The 18,903-nt window shown below is 29.5% G+C and overlaps 1 protein-coding gene across 7 annotated transcripts in view; it reads left to right on the top strand.

Annotated features, from left to right (window-relative positions):
* The window catches only part of LOC116773705 (protein madd-4), a 197,792-nt gene that overhangs the window by 26,360 nt on the left and 152,529 nt on the right, over positions 1–18,903 (top strand). The window contains exon 1 of one of the 7 annotated variants that reach the window (XM_032666211.2): positions 6,847–6,878. The exons of the other annotated variants lie outside the window; for them this stretch is intronic. The gene's annotated coding sequence lies outside the window, so the exon portion shown is untranslated. Of the gene's footprint in view, positions 1–6,846; positions 6,879–18,903 lie in introns of those variants that run through there. 7 annotated transcript variants of the gene reach the window in all.

Consider the following 18,903-nt stretch of genomic DNA (forward strand, 5'->3'; position numbering starts at 1 on the left):
CCTTTTAAAAACTACCTAAAATTATTTAAATGAAACTAATATTTTCTCGGATATACTACGCCTGCTTTATTTTTGTAAAAAACACATCCTCCCGACGTTTCGGTTACTTTTCAGCAACCGTGATCACGGGCAGACGAGATATTTAATATAATTACGTAAAATTAATCGAAATGAGGTTAAAAAGATAATTGATAATTGATAAGTAATATAGCCTAATAATTTTTACAGACTAATGATTATTTTGTAAGAGATTTACATCAATTTAAGACGTTTATAGTTTAGTTACTAGTATATAAGCAATTATGTATTACTTATTACAATATAGTTATTACATTTATATGCATTCGTATAAGTAACCTCTGTGTGTTAGCTGTCTGTGTACCAGATATGGAAATATTCATGAATCGACCAGATTTCCTTACGGCCAATGATTTTTAAATTTATCTTTAGCTGGGGAGTTTTTTCATACGTTCATGGGATAAAAAATAAATTAGGTTCCCATATCCACGGTTTGAATAAAACACGCCGGGACAGAATAATTTGCGGATTTTACTTACATCAGATAAACTAGAATACAATTTGATTTGGATTCTATTTTAAGTGACATAATTTTCATATATACGAGTATATATATATATGTATGTTTTCCCATTAAACTTGATAGGGCTAAAAGCAAACCGTATGCCTCTTTTTGTAGTGCATGAAGTTAGCTACATAGCTATTTATATGTTATTTGAAGTGTCATATAAATTTAGAGTTTATTTTTGAGAAGACAATAATAAATATCCATTTAAATATAATTAATTTTAACATTACAGAACATTTTTATGTATCACCTCAAACTAATTGCACTATAACCTAGCATAACGAACTTCTAAAAGTTGGTTGGAATTAACAAAACTGTCTCAGAAATCACCAGAGAGTCAAAGTCGAATATCTTCTGAGATCATTTGCTTCAGATAAAATTTTCTTTAATTCGAGTTTCACATCAAAGAAACCTATTATTATGTAATTAATGCCAGAGCAAGAAGCAATATAAGATGATCTATCAGAAATCTTATCTTTTTAATTTAAGTTATCTGACACTGTTAAAATTAAGCTGAAAAACTTGTATGCAACGTGAATGTTCTGAACTATCGCTTCGAGAGCTGTCGACTCGTGTGACTTGTGAACTAGACACTACACACTTGGGAATTATAATATAATAAATGATATGATAGGTTTCTCAACTAATCGTATCATAAAAATCTCTTCCAGTTGCTCAAGTATAAATTATAATGTATTATAAAGTTATATGATTCATCTAAAACACTTAATTTAGGTTTTTTGATGTATTTTTTATTCTGTTTCCATCTCTCGATATCACAAACGTCGTATCAAACATCCCACCCGCCTAAGCATACCATCCTTTTAAAAACGGCATACATTACAGAATTATCGTTTTTATATATAAATCGTAAACAAATTTTTGTTACAAAGCTGTATTATAATAATGGCACTTAAAATACATATCATTGCTTGCTTTTTTTTTAATAAAAGTATGACATTTGTCGGATGGCAATAAAATAACGGTCATTCTATTTCATGTATGAAGAATTTTATATGTAGATATTCATTAAACGTATCGAAACTATCTAGAATAGACTCACTTTATATGACTGGCATTTATTTATCTTAATCATTGTTCGAGAATGTTCTTAAAACTAATTATGTACTTCTAGTTATTCAATCTTTTGTCAGGTAAAGTTACCGATATTTTTTTGTCTTTCACTTCTAATTAACACAAAGTGTAAAAGCAGTTGGTTGTATGTATTAAAAACTATTATTCCGTACATGAAATGTTCCATTAAACAATTAAAGATGAAAGTCTCGAGACAGCTCACAATAATTTCACAAACATTGCGTATTTCTTTAGACATAGAAGAAAAACCTTTTAATGGTTCTACGGTTTACTATTCAATGGAAATATTTAACTGAATATATTCGTTAAGATTTAACTAGAAATTGTAAAGTATAGTTTGAAATTAGTACTAATAAGATTTTCTTATTTACCGCAGTCCCAAACAAAAATCTTAGGGCGATTTTCAAGGATATTTTTTTTACGGTTTTCTAATTATCAAGATTAAAAGAGTTTTATTGTTTTTAAGTTAATAGTATTAATTTATAACTATTTGCTGTTCTTCACCAATAATTATTTATTTCAATGGATTTCATTACACATTATAAATTATTTTGGACGAATCGAAATAGTACACTGAAAAATAAAATAAAACTATTTTTTTTTTGTTTGCCAAATTGGATTATATTTTGATACTTTCTGTCTGAGTGTTGAACAATTTGTAGCGTTTGCTACAAAATATTTTTTATTTACGCAAATATTATTCAAAGTGCTACCCGACTATTTTAAACGTAATACATTTTTAGTTTCAGCATTATGTTTAATAAAAGCTTATCGACCGACAGACAAACAGACAAATATCAAGCCATTGTATATATATATATATATATATATATATATATATATATATATATATATATATATATATATATATATATATATATATATATATATATATATATAGACAACTTTCTGTTCTACTCTATATTTCAAAGGTCTGTCTTCATAATAATATATATTTATTTTATATTTCGTATTTTCGGTGTATTTCTACGTGATAATTTTAATGTATGTATGGCTTTTGTCCAGCAGTGGACCAAGAGTGGCTAAATGATGATGATGATGAATTTTAATGTTGCCAGTATTCAATGAAGAACCAAATATAATATATTGTATAAAGATTTTCGACAGCCGGTATCTGTAAGGGCGTAAAGTCCCAATCTTTTTGTTTTGTTTTGATGATACCACATAGAACGCATTGTATCGATTCATCTTAAAAGGAATTTGGCTTTCATGAAAACAATACTTTAAACAGTTGAGAGTAAATTTTCTAAATTACTGACTAATTTTACGTCGTATGAAAAGAAAAGCAGAATGAAAAATAACGAACAATAATTTAACACAGGAAAATGATAAGTGATTTTCATTCCAATATAAGTTACTGATAACAGTTAACAATTGACAGAAGAAAAGAAGAAGAGCAAGTGAGAAAAATAATTGTTGTTGTAAAAAAAAACACTTCGTTATTTTTCTCTTTTAGCTTTTTCAAGTTAACGATTTATGCAAATAAATAAATGTCTGTGTCACCTATAAAATACCTTCAGGAATCGTGGAACTTAAAGCCTACGTAGGCACCTTCATTTGTAATGAGTATATCATATTATTATAGGATATTACAGAATTATTGTATTCTAGATTCTACGTCTCGAATACTGAGTCTTAATTATATTTTACTCAATATTATGAGCTAATAAGCTATTGGGCGTATAGAAATTTATGCTCTAACTATTTTAACAGATCGTGGTATACAACTTCTATATAATTAATGTACAATATTCATAAAACTGAATCTATATTGAATACCGTAGCGTTTTGGCAAGATCACTTCAATTTACCTCTCTTCATCATACCAATCATGAATTCCCCTGATTTTGCATATAACCAATACCTTGGAATATCTTGTCATTTTATACATAAAAATCTCTTATTTCTATTTAAAATAGAGACTAAAATCGCTTGCAATATTTCCACTTCACCTTTTTGTATAACTAAGTAGGCTCCGAAACGGCATGCAATAAAATCGACGTGTCAAGTGAAAATCAATAGCCCCTTGAACCTTAGAGCCTTAAGAAATCCTTAATTTACTTGCTTAAATGTTTGCTCTGTGCTAATTGAATTTGTACGATTGTGGGCTTTAATTCTTATCAAATAGGGTGCAAATTTTATTGCTTCAATATATGGTTATGATCTTTTCTAGTGTATAGTTTTTCTAGAAAGAATATTATACAAGGGTCCGTAATAAAAAGTTTATTTATATGAGAATGTTCAAGAAATGCCTATAATCTATTATATCTTTATTTTATTGCCGAAATATATTACTTTACTTACTATGATACTGAGAATAATTTATGTTTTTAATGACAAAAGTTTTTGTTTTGTCCGAAAGTTATTTTTGTATTAAAAATGTACGCTTTAGGCTTCCTAGCGGCGTTTTAAAATTATTCAGCGTCGAAACAAGCGAAACGTAATATTAGAATATTTGTTAAAAGCGACTTTAATTAGAATTACAGAACGGGAATGTTATTTCGTATTTAAATTAATGATAGCTGAAATTATCGAGATGTGTTATATTAATGTTGCATTCGAAACAGGAAGACGTCCCGAAAAGAATTCGCAAAGATAATTCTCTTATATTAAATTTTGCTGTGAAATTGAGTAATTTGAGGAACTTGTGAACATCAAAGCTTGCGCTTCTTGTAAACATTTGATAGCATTTTTGAAGAAATTGTTTTGAAGAACAAACGATTAATTTTTAACGTATACCTACCTGTATTAATGGGCTGAATTACTTGGCTAAAATTACAAAGAAGTGCACGTACAGTTTTAATGATTAGTTCCTCGTAATGTTTTAAGCTAAGAAATAACTTTGTGACGAATTCATTCATGTATCTCCTGGATCGGGTGACTCAATAAGTCTCGTTCCTTGCATGTGTTAGTACGCATGAATGTCGCTGATTTGCATGTGATATTTGTATCTCAAACTACCAACATTCGCTTTAGAAATCACCAGCTTATTTCAGGTAGGTCGTGCTGTGTTATTAAGGCTTTGACACGAATAATATCATTGAAGTCTATTTCACATTGATTTCTAAGCGGTGCAAAGTATGCTTAACAATTTTTCATGTATAAATCTGTGTACATTATAGTATTACAGGCTAATAATGTAAACGCAAAACGTGTTATGACTTAAACTTGGAAATAACTGAATGCTTTTGTACAAAAAGATTTAATTGTTAACAGTGGGCATTTGATTTGTACAGATGTAAGTTGAATTTGGCAAATTAAATTTCAATACACGAGAGTTTATGTATTATATATTCGCTGGAAAATTCTAGAAGTTTGAGATCTGTATTAGCTTTATGATTTTTAAGACCTAGACAAGTTACTCAAAACGAGTGATCCTTTCCATGGTATTAAATAAATTTGCTCATATCAAGGATAAGATTTTTTTAGAATAATTAGAGAATATTAATTGGTATTGTGACAATGATCATAAATTACACCGAAGTATTGTATAAGATACATAATGTGAATATTGAAAAGAATTTACTAAATAAATATTGATTTAATAACACAAAGAAGGCTTAGTAAATAAACTCGAGGTCTCATATTAATTGACTTTGAGGAAGGATTCTAAAGATAACTCACAAAGGTATAGATATTGGATCATCAAGAATACTATTAAGAGAGTTTTTATTGGAAAAGTTCGGGATATCCCGGTAACTTCAAAGAATACGTTCAATTTTGAGCGGATTTTAAAGTTCATTACATTAGCCAACCTGGTCTAGAGTCTAGACCTACGCGAGCGTAGTCGGGATAATGGTTTGAGTTATCCACATATGAAGATGCTCTTGTTACTTTTAGCAACGGTCTTGAAGTATAACTCTTTAAAAATATAATTTGTTAATTGATCTCTTTTATAATATTAAATTTCCATTCCAATCTTCGCAAAGAAGCTGAAGAATCTTTGGGATAAACTTAGTTATGTTTAAGTTTTAATAGCTAAGATAATAATTAGAATATTTTATTTTAGACGTATCGTAATAATCCCTTAATATTATAAATGTGAAATTTATGACGTATGACTGTGCGTGTGTGTGTGTCATTCATTGTGATATACCTCTTCTTAGTCGTTACACTCATTTGAAATAGCGATATCAAAATACATTTAGTTTTACCAATTTAAATTATTTAAGTCTATTTTATTATCTATTATATCTTAATGTTATATTTTGTGTTATCAAATTACTTTTATTTAAAATCAGCTTCAGACAATTTGTTTCAATCATGGTCGGTGAGTTAATTATCACACGCCCACATACACACCCACTCACACACACACACATATATGTATTTATAACGTATAGATTTTTTATTATATATTTAAACAGCCAGAATATTCTATATTTATCGTTTCACTATCTCACAGTCCCAACATCGACACGTTGATGGCAAACTTACAAAGTCGTGAGGTCAACTGGTTTTGATTTCAGCGTGTCATGAAACTTATGATTCCCCAAACTTCATCCGTTACTACATAATAAGGTAGTCACTTGGAATTATATTTGCTTCAAATATATATTTTTTTAATTCATTCAAAAGTTCAACTTTCTTTTTTCTTATACTGTAACGTATTAATGCAGGCTCACAGAATCCATAATCCGTGTCTTTGTTTCATTATTAAGTAGGAAGAAGAGATTTTTTAGATGAATAAAGATCATGTTTTAAGTGTCCCAAATTTAAGGTAAGGGTTATCTTAATTCGGAGTGTAAGTCCAAATATAAATGTTTGTAATAAAGAAGCTGTTAGCCTTGAGTTGGTGAAGGTCGTAACGGTCACATCAAAAGACCCGGTGATCCAAGCGCCTATGTGCCTAATGTAGCGGTTATAATTGATTGATATTTGTTTATTTTTGTTCTATTACCTTTGTTGCTTATATATAATGGAAAAATTTTTGTTCTCGATATAGTTACGTGTAATTTTTACATCGAATGACGTACAATTTAAAAATATTTTCACAAATAACCATATGTCATTCCTATAGAGAAAATATTGACAGGAAAATCTATAGATATTTTTAAATGCCTAATTTATAAAGGCGGAGTTATTATTTCTAATTTAAGGGGAGTATAAACTCTTTTTTCATTTCATATAATTCAAAATTTTTAAATCCACTCGGACGCGACCACTCAAATTAAAGGTTAGTATCATTTCTGTCAATAAAATTTATATTCTGTATTCTTTTATATAAAATATTTCCTAGATTTTTGTCTCATTCTTCTAAAAGACTAATTTTTTCCTTTCGTATCACTTCTAAATTGTAATGCGATTAATGCATGCTAATATTCCCTTCTGTAAAGCCTACATTTATCCATTGTCATGAAGTCGACTCACAAAAAAGCTACTTTGTTTTATATATCACTTTATTATGATTTTTTATCTTTCTGAATTTCTCAAATGTTATAAATTGAAATAAAAAATAGTATGTTGTAAATTTATAATTACTCAGTACATTTCAAATAACATAAATTTCGTATATTTCCAATTTTAAACATCATTGGAAATAATAAGTGTACAATTAAAGTAATTTGTTGTAACAGCAACTATTTGTTTAGAGGTCTGTTAAAGAGGATGAAATGAGACAAGTATCGGTTAGTTACAAATAACAACAATCGCTCAGATCCGATCAATGGTGGTGAGGGGTTTGTGTGCTCTCACTTATAGCGTTTTGTTACATTCAATTCAACATTAAAAATATTATATGTATATATTATTGAAATTCACCGATATCGCTCATATTCAAAAATCTTTAATTGATCGCATGGTAATTGACAAGCAGTCCTTTTTTTTTGTATTTAAAATACTTTTATTTGGAAAAAAGCTATAATTCAGGTTTAGCTACAATTAAAATTTTTGATTTTATAGATCTAAGTAAATACATACAGTACATTTAACTTTATATGTATGTGTATATAATTCGAACTATCATTTTAAATATTCAATGAGAGTTAACAATGTATCTTTAACTTCAGAAATATCTGAACATTAATTAATATTATAATAATTTATATTTTTTATTTTTATTTTATTCTGTCTTTGTATATTTTGATTCATGTAGTATAAAGAATATTATTATAATAATTTACTATCTGAGATAAAAATATTTTCAAAACACAATATATTTAAAATGTGATGTGATAACAACAGCCTTAATGTTTATATAGTAAAGTTAAATCTAAATCATAGCTGATAAGCGGTTGCGGGCCTTGTCTTAATACTCGTACATTATCCGCTTATATTCTGACGCTTGCACCGCGGCCACACTAAGCACTTTTATTGCAAAAGTTTCTCAGTGCGAAGGCGGGATGTGTTTAAGTGGCAACTTCGCTCATTTGTACGATACATCGTTTTACATGCTACCAATTCAAAAATACCTCGCATTTATTTGCTAGTGTGTTGTATTTACAACACTGGTAATGCCCTTTCGTTTTGTTTAAAATTTGGTATATTTTTCGTTTACTTCTCACTAATTTCTTGATATATGAAAACATTAAGATAATAAAGACTTTTTTGAAACTGAATGATGTTAAGAAGCAATAAAGTTCAATAAAACAAATGAGTGGAGTAAAACACATTCAAAATTAATTAAAAAAAAAAATGAAATAAACGAAGGTATACAATATTTGAGAATAGTATATTTTTTAAATCTAAAATTATAGACAGCCGGAAGCACAATTTAAAAAATAGTATGTTGTAAAATTATCTGCGTTTAATTTTTTTTTAAACTAAAAAAAGATAAAAGAAAAAGATGTGAAACGTGATAATAAAATTTCAACTTTAACGCTTACTTCCTGCTGGTAACTTTCTTTACGTTGACGTTAGACGTGTACATTAACCGAAAACTTGGACGGACCTCTAGGTTAAAAAGTCTAGATATTTGATATTACTTTTTAATATTTTTTTTATTTCTATATATCTAAACAATTCTATATAATATAAAGATCATAGTATAAAATATGTTTCTAAGGTACAGCCAACGAAACAAGATATTAAATATAAACAAACTTTAATAGGTTCACAATATTTATATATACTTTATTTATGATACAATGTACTGTGGATAATATTACATAAGATGGTTACTCATGGTTACTATTCGAACAAAAATATATTCCAATCAATGTTTCAATCACGTATCAATTACTGGTTTTAACAAATACAATTTTATCATACTTGTATCCCACCGCTGGCTGGTATTAGTTTCAGTTAGTTAGTAATTAGTCTGTGAAATTAGACTTAACCCGATATAAAACCAGTATATACATCGTTATATAAGACAAAACAAAATGCTAATTGTTTGAAATATAGAGTCAGTCACATATGGAATCGCCCGTATTTATATTATGTTCATTTAAAAAACAGCCAAATTTAATGATGTATTTTACCGCAAAAGCTTTATATAGAGGCGTCGAAAATAAAATTTAGTATTGAAGATTATTTATGGTTACATAATTCTTATGTATATATTTAATAAAACATATATTACAAACATACGAAGCGTTTCTCGTTTCACGTACAACACCATACATTAGTACTAGACATTTCCGATATATGAATGAAATTCAATTAATGTTCCCGTGTAGTGTGACGATGCAAACTTATAGTAGCATATAGAAGTGTCATATCTTTATGGTTTGTATATGTGTGTGTGAGTGTGCATGTGTATGGAATGCGCGTGTGTGTGTGTTTGTGTCAGTTTCTTTAAATGTTTTTCACCTGACAAGTTGTTGGATCATCGCTTTGAAGAAATTGTATATTCGTATTGTTTCGTATATGATATTATAATTGGCTTCTTGAGGATACTAATATAACATGATAGTTAACTATGTATTTAAGTCCAAAAAATAAACATTAACATAATGCTCGGTAATTTAGGAGTATTTGTAAGTACTATTGTTATAATAGAACAAATAAATAAATGTATTGAAGTGACGAGTTTCACGCCTCCATCAACAGCATCTATTTTACCCTGTTTTTAACACTTAACTTCGCTTATTGCCCAAGCTAGGATTCAGTTTGGTATTTGTTTATTTGGTAATATATTACAGAGCCACATTATGCTTACTATAAGTTTTCGTCGTCATACGTTGCGTTTCCTGTATTTCATTCAATAAGCTACTTTAAATGAAACTAATATTTTCGGATTACTACGCGTATTTTGTTTTGTTTTAAAACTACATATTCCCGACGTTTGGGTTACTTTGCAGTAACCGCGATCAAAATACGCGTAGTAATCCGAAAATATTAGTTTCATTTAATTGAATGGTCACGAAAGTCTTACACCTCATTTATCTATTAAATACTATAACGTGAGAATTTTTTTAAAGAAAAACTGGAGGCGTCGCATGTATTGTGAAAACTTGTGCTAATACGATTCTCAAGTGACTTCCAAAATCTCAGGTTCATTTTAAATAGTTTTTTTAAATAAAAGAACTATAAAGTATTTACATCTTCCTATTTAAATGATGCTGCAGCCAGAACGATAATCCAGAGATTGCAATCCTCTCAGGTAGAATATATAATTTATTTGGCACTACGATATTCTGCGTTTTAGACTAGTAGTTAGTATAAACCTTAGGTGCATGTTAAATTTATACGTTAAACAGAAATATATACTTTTTTAACTAGGATTTAAAAAAAATACTTGCATTAAAATTAATTCAGCGTCCAAAAAGATAACATTCAGGGTGACAAAATTACTTGTATTTTTAAAGGTGCTTTATAGTTATTGTAGATATTGCATGTATTGTAGAAGTGTGATTGCTAGACATTGTATCATAAAACCCAGGGAAAAAGGCCCGCCTCTCCTCCATGTTGGTGAGATTTTGAGACCTGGCAAGAACCAATGTGATTTTTTTCGAGTCATATGTACTTTCTAAGAATATTTAGACAAAACTTATAGGCGGGAAAGGAAAACATTGTGAGGAAACCTAGACTTATAATTTCCATTTATATGTTTGAAACCGCCAATCCGCCTTGAGGAAGCGTGGTGGTTAATGGTCTTACCTTCTCTATGTGAGAAGAGGCTTTTTCTTAGCAGTGGGCACCATTACATAGATACTGTATATTTCTGATAAAATCATTTGGTTGTTTGTAGACTGTTTTTATTTTAAGTTCAGCTCACTAAGGCATTTATTTTGGATACTCCCGAAATAATCTGAATTTAAAATCGATCGATGTTATAATGATTGGCTATAGACGGAACACTTAAAAATAGCACATATATATATTTTTGCTATTTAATATGTTCTGTTATAGTTCCAAGATCTTAATCTAAAAATTGATATGATATTAATATTTGCTAAAGTAATGTATAAAATTTAATAATATATAAATATGTCAGCTATTTTATAAGAATTTAATCTATAAGATATTGAGTCTAACCAATAGAGAATTTAAAGTTATATCATTTATTTATTCTTTATAGATATATTTTATACACATAATCAGAAATAGTCATAGAAACAGACCGGCTTTTTCATAACAGTTCTAATGTCCCTAATACAAACATCTACAAATTAATTTCTGACATACATACTGTTTTGTGGCAAAAATTTTTCGACACATTGGTTACTTCCCGCAACTTTACTCGAATATACAAATATCTTCCTGCATCATATCTTTATCTAATTCTGAATTAATTTTTTTTTATGTGAAAGGTGGCAAACGAGCAGATTGCCTACTTGATGGGCTGTAGTGACCGTTGCTCATGGACATGCGCAACATCTATGTTGCGGATGCGTTGCCAACCTTGATTGTTGAGGAAAAGGAAATGGCAGGAAAGGGTGGGAACAGGGAAAGGGCAACCGGCTCTCTCACTCATCGGACAAAACGCAGCCACTAAAGGCTATTCACGCCAATCTTCTGTAAGAGGGTGGTTCTTCCCCGGTCGAGCCGGCCCATGTTCGAGCTGTAATAACTTGACCATACCTAGGCTCTGCCACCTGAAGAAGTTATTTTAACATAACTATATAACTTTACAATTTCATTATAACAATTTTCCTAGTTCTAACAGAGACAAACAAACATCCACTCACCCCTACTCCTTTGTTTTTTTCATTTAAGATACAAGGTTGGCCCTCGACACTTTATTTGTATAAATTAAAGATTGATTTAAATTGAAATTAGTTTAATAATTTTACATATACATATGTATATACTACTGCCTTAATATTTTTAGGATCGGATATGTTAAATTGTACATATTCTTATATAGCTATGCCCAATAGAGATTTTTTTTTTATGTAAATTCATAACCCAAAAAGATAGAAGTAATGTAACTTTGAAGCGATTTCAATGATAATGTTTGGGATAAAGTTCTTGGAGTAATTCACTTAATAGATATAATCTAAATTCGATATTTGTAATGTAATTTATGAATCATTGGGCATAAATTATTTTTCTTCATCATTTCTATAGTAAAAATAGGTTCTTATTTTGACATCGCTTGTGTAAGATTCAAATACTTTTCCAAATTCATTCTAATGTATATTGGTGCAAGTATTCGTATTTTGGTTAAAAAATATATAATACATATGTGTTTTAACATATATATATATATATTAATCCGAACTTGATATTTCGATGACAACACACAAACATTAAGGCTAGTCTGTGTAAGAGGAACTCCGGAAAATCTTAAAATATATATCGTTAACGTAAACATGTGAAATTTTAGTCAATCGATCTAAAAATTTGTCAAACAAAATCTATAAATAATGCTAATGTATCGATTTAAATGCAATTTTAAATCGATTCGGCTGATCGATAGACTGTCCGACTAAACCGGACTTTATTCAAATAGCTATTAATTATTATAATTTGATTGGAAAGACGGGTTCCCTGTTTTTTAATCGAACATTCAAAATTATGTTACCGTTTTCCCAATATTATGCTACTTGAATTGAAACAGTATCAAAATGTAATATTTTTAAAATATTTACAACATGCCCTCGTTAAACATTTACTGTTTTCTAACAAAGTCCGATTTCAAATAGATTTTCATTTGTTGCGACCTATTTATATCGGTTACATGTAATGAAGAACATTTAAACTTTGAATTCAGAAGCTTATATTAGACACGTTCTGGTTCTTAAATTATTATAAACGAATAAAATTTATTATAATATAAATATACTCTGTGTTCAATAAATAAGGATTATCTGTGATTTAGAACGTGAAGACTATTCGGTTGCGTACAGAAGCAAATAAGCTATAATTTACGATCAATAAAAAATTCTATCGATAAATACATTAATTAGTATCGATAGCTATTTATCAATGTGTTAATGTGATCTAATTATATGTATGATAAACTCAGAACAGGTTATGGAATTGTTTAGTTGAAATTTATGACTAAGTTTTTTTTTTTGTTGGCGGGGACGATGTACTTTTTTATATTACATTCTTTTTTATTTTTAAATGAATTTAGTTTTTTTTTTTAATAATCCCCAGTTCTGAAAAAAGTTTTCATTCTTTTTAACATTATCGCTTATAATTATTCGATTAACGATGTTTTGGACATTATTTATAATATAAATTCGTTAATATTCTATGTAATATGCGCGTTTGTCTGGATACATCATCGTATCATACAACTTGATACAGTGCCGGTCCCTCAAAGCCCACAAAACTTTTACAATTACATTTAGCCGGGAAGGGTTTACGAGGCGGACGTGTCCAGGTTTGTTTACTAGTTTAGTTTTAATAGAGTAACATTTAACTTTGTATCATATATATTAAATTGCTTAATAATTATACATTTCATTTTAAGGAATTTATCCATTTTGTCTGTAAGTGTTGGATCAAAATTTTTCTTCACAAAGACTGTTAATATTGTAGGTACAGTTGTCATATTTTTCTATTTTCCTAGAGGTATTATTAAATGCTTCGTACTAAGACCATTGTTATCTCCCCGTAATCACCGTACCCTATGTATTGTGTAAGTTTGTATTGTGTATTGTTTTTGTTACATGACACATCTCGTCATAACTTTTACAATTACTCCCGTCTGAGGTCAAGGACAAACTATGAGATAAGGTTCCATGGAAATAGGCCTTTGTATGTATTTACATAAATAGTTTTATGTAACTTTATGTACAAGTATTCTGTGGCTAGGATGGATTTAATTTTAATTTAGACTTTATGTACTTCGCTTTCTCTTTACATTAAAATAACGATAAATAGGTTTTGTAATTAATAAGTAACGATAGAACACACACAGAAATATCATATTCTTATAAATATAAAATAATGCGTGATTAAATAAAGAAAATGTTTGCTATTTAGTCAACTTTCACTTGACACTTGGGAATTTAAAAAAAATACCACACATAATTTTTATAGGAAAGTAATAATTGCCTTAAAAAATATACACGCGATGTAAACCCTTGACATTTACGAAAGAAACATTAATGTGTAAGGGAATACTTAAAAATATTTCCACATAATATTTAGCCAAAATTTCCAACGAATTCATCTTTTCGTAGCTACGTAAATATTATCATGTATGTATTATCAATTCTTTTATAACAGGATAACACATTTTCCCGTTTTTTATAGAATATATCTTGGTTAAAATTTCTAAACAATGCACTTATAAGCTTTTGAGTCGGAGTTTCCAAGAGGTTTCATTGTTGCCTTGATAAAAGACTATTTATTGATTTTAGACCCTTTGTTCATAAAAGAATAATGGCGGTGTATAATTAATTATTTGTTTTATTACACGGAAGATGTTTTTTGTGATGCTGAGGGCGATTCAATGAGATACATAAATTATTTATGAAGTAATTATTCGTTATGACAGAAAGAAATAGACAATGTTTTCTTTGCAAAAATCGGTCGCGGGTTCCTAGTCATGTGTGTTTGTGTTAGCCCTATATTATGTTAATGACAAAAGATGAACAAAAAAATAACATGTGACACTGTTTCAAAGCGATTTTATTTTTCAGTATAATTATGTTGTATTCTTCTTAATTACTTGCCATTCTAGATTTTATATATAAAAAATAGTTAGTGAAATGTTCTTTCGTTATCAACGTTTTCAAAACTAAGTCATAATTTCAATCAAGAATTTTGTTTTGTAGTTAGTTTGCATTTCTGCTATCGTTTCTTAAGAATATCAATATGCCGATTAGGATCTCACAAAAAACTAGTAAATTTTTATTCTTTAATAAAACAGGAAAAGAAATCTGGAATTGTAAAAAACGGAAATTGGTTTTATATTGAGAGGAAATTATAGAAAGGATTACACAGATTTTTAAAGCGATCATGTTTTGTGATCAAGTATAGGAAATGTTGAAGTAAATGTTTTCATAGATGATAGTGTAGTGATATTTCATTATTTTATAATATTAAAACTTTTCATAGAAAAGCAACGTAAATTTTATGTTAAGGGAGTTCTATATAACAGAGTGTAAAGCTGAATTTTTGTATGAGAAATATGTTCACGTAATAAAATCAGTCCCGTATATGAAATAGCATTGAATATATCATATTAATTAACACATCTGCATCTCATGTATTATTTATATATATGATGGATGCCATACTAACGGACGGACCACGTTACCATCGCTTCGCTACGATTTATTATTTTTTAATGTATCTATGCCGCCATGTTGAAATTCAATGGTTATATCAGTGTTGCATTTTTGCATAATCTCATTCATGTTTTTTATTATTTATTTTCTATTTGTCACTTTTATGGATACCAAGCTATAAAGAAATAATTTAAAGACAAATAAAAAAAAAATAACAATCCTACTTATATTATAAGTGTGAAAGTTTGTTAGAATACATGTTTTGTAGCTCTTTCACGCAAAAATAACTGAATAATTTTTGATGCAACATCACAGTAATATAGATCATATATCAGGTTATAATTATTACAACTCCAATGTTCACGCGGACGATGTTTCGGGCAATAACTAGTATGATATACAGGCCGAGTGATATATATGTCTCAACGCCGATTTTAAACTTTAAACATGAATTTATCGAGAACCCGCGGGGCTCGCGGGAAAGGAGTGATAGCTTTCAGTTGGTGACGAGTGCGGATTTTTTAGTCGCCATGTCGCAGTGGCAAGCACAGCGCAAGTTTTGTAATCGCTTTGAAATCCGCCGTGTAAGTGATGCCCCGAGTATTCATATAATTAAGTCGTGGGTAGAAAAGTTTAGAGCGACAGGATCTGTGCGATCGATCGCAAACATCGACCGTGTCGCCGCCGACGATCAATTAAAAACATGCTGCCCCATTAAACCTCCATCTTTCAAGTATTAAACGAATTTTGACCTTCGATTTAACATTACATCCATATGAATTTCAAATTGTTCAAAAATATCAAACCAGAAGACTACAACAAGCGATAAATTTTATGCCAGAGGATGTTACAGATTTTTTAAGAGGAAAAAGGGATGGATAATGTTTATTTTAGTGATGAGTCACATTTTCACCTCGAAGGTTACGTCAATCGTCAAAATTGTTGTTACTGATCATCCGGCAATTCAAATAAAAAACACCAGAAAGCATAACACAGCCCGAAAGTTACTGTATGGTGTGCAATATCGGCAAACAAAATCATCGGTCCATTTTTCTTCGAAAATAAACGAGGTGCAACAGCTACAGTGACTAGCGAGCGGTATATTGACACAATAAAGCTTTTTTGTACCGCAGCTGCAAGAAGAGTATATTGATGTATCACATGCATGGTTTCAGCAAGATGGGGCAACATAATGAGATCTAAGATTTTCGCGAGTTTTATTCATTTAAATGAAACTGGTATTATTCGGATAAACTACGCGTGATTTATTTTTGTAAAGAACTACATACTCCCGACGTTTCGGTTACTTTGCAGCAACCGTGACCACGGGCGGACGAGATGTGTGTACATCCGAATAATACTAGTTTCATTTAAATGGGGCAACAGCTCACACAGCTAAGATCTCCATGGACACACTTAAAGCATTTTCTCCGGACAGAATCATTAGCCGCTTTGGGGACATATTGTGGCCACCCAGGTCTCCCGAGTTATCCCCAGTTGACCTTTAATATGGGGTTATCTTAAAGCAAGAATTTTTGAAACCCCTCTTATGAATTTGGAGCAGCTGAAATCCAAAATAACGGCAGAAGTGAGAGCCATTTCAGTTGACATTCTTCAACGTGTCTGTGCAAATTCGCTCGTCTGCTTTGAAGCGTGTATTCGTCGAGATGGAAAAAATCTTGATGGTGTAATATTCCTTATCTGAAATCCGCTCTAATAAATTATAATTTACTGCGAATAATACATAAAAAATACAATTTGTTTTCTTTTTATAGATACTCAAAGTTTAAAATCGGCGCTGAGACACCCTTTATAAAAGACGGTCTCACTGTCAAATAAATTCTCTTCGAGAATGTTTTTCTTTTATTTCATAAGAATAATTGAAATATATAAAAAATATTATATTTATAATTTAAATCTATAATAATTTGTTAATATTTATCGGTATATAAATCATAACTTTTTATTCTTATTTATGTTTTCGAAAGTATTTATAAAGCATTTCGTTTTAATGTTAACGAATACAATCAATGTTTATTTAAAATAATGTCCGTAGTCTATAATTTAATATGTTTCTAATATGAGAGGAACTACTAAAACACATCGGAACGTATTGCTCCCAGCGGGCATCCGTACTTTTAATGCGTCACACTAGTTGATTTTAAATTATAATAATTTAACTGAAGTTGTTTTGCTAAACTTTGACTTTTAATTGTGATAACTCTTACACAATTTTATTGTATATTCTTTCACATATGTTAATGTTTTTTTATTTTATTTCTTTATAAAATATTGAGAAGGTCTGTTGGATTTCTTATGAGTTATTCTTAATAGCATTGCATTCTCGATTCTAGTTTCACACACTGAAAGAATTAAATAATTTATACTTTGTAACTAAATTTGTCAAGAAAGTCAACTTTAAAGTTGCATGCCATATTGGGTCGTAAGTCCCAGGCATTGTTAAAGCTCCCCTCCCTGCAACGCGATGGGCCCGGCACCCGAACAGTGAATTCATGGAATGCTGAGAAGTTTCATCTCGAATAATGAATTAAATAAAGGCATCAAATAATTAAAATAATTTGCATACGTTCATAAAGGAATATGCAGTATCGAAAATTAAAAACAACTTGAAGGTTATACAAATTCTTTCTCCATATTTGCCCATTTTCATAGATCACCATAAACGATCATACATTATTTTTTCATAAACATGATCGACTCCCAAAAATATAATGTTTCCTTAAACAAGTCCGTCCATGACCCAGTTTATAATAAATAAGCATCAAAAGTTTGTTCGGAATCCACTGAGACGTAAAAATGACAAATAATTTTGTAAGATGAAGATGTCATCGGTGTAGTACAAGGGAAAAGAATATCCTTATATTTTACAGGTAAGGTCTCTGTTTTAGGATCAGCCGTAGAGAAAACTTGATGTGTGTTAAATTAAAACCAGATATTTAAAACAAAAATATATAAATTACCTTCGATTTATAGATAATTATTAAATATAGTTACCAAAGTAAAAACAATTTAACTTGATCTAGAGAAATTACTTATATGGCTTGTTGTACTCGTCAGATGTAAATATGATTTATTAATTTGCTTTAGAGGCCTCTTTATATATTAGACTAGAAACTATTTTTTAAAATAAAGTATGAATGTGTTCAACATTTCAAGCGAAGTTTTTGAGTCCTTTTAAAGATTCTCATATTATATCTTAATAATTAATGAAGATTAATTTCTTCCTGAGATAGTCGCAGATACAAAGCGATTCGCTTTTTGTAAGGAACTAAAAGCTACGATTTCGGCATGTAAGTGCTTTTATCTCGGATACAAACAATTGCATTGTGAGCCATGATTAATGCACATATTCTGGAGTTCTGTGGTGAATTGTTGATACGTCTCTAGCTCCGCGACGTAACATATTGGTCTTGAAGTATAATAATGTGTTGTATTTTAGCTTATTTACTCATTCCTCTCGTAGATATTGTTGTATTAAAACAAAGTTTTGTCAACGGGTTTTTTGTGTTTTGTTATGCTTGTTGTTTCCTTCAGAAAAATTGTCATTTTACTATGTTTTATTTTAAATTTCGACTGGATAGTGTTTGAACGTCATTCCTCCCG

Source organism: Danaus plexippus (assembly GCF_018135715.1).
Source record: "Danaus plexippus chromosome 22 unlocalized genomic scaffold, MEX_DaPlex mxdp_33, whole genome shotgun sequence".
In the NCBI taxonomy this organism is placed as follows: domain Eukaryota; kingdom Metazoa; phylum Arthropoda; class Insecta; order Lepidoptera; family Nymphalidae; genus Danaus; species Danaus plexippus.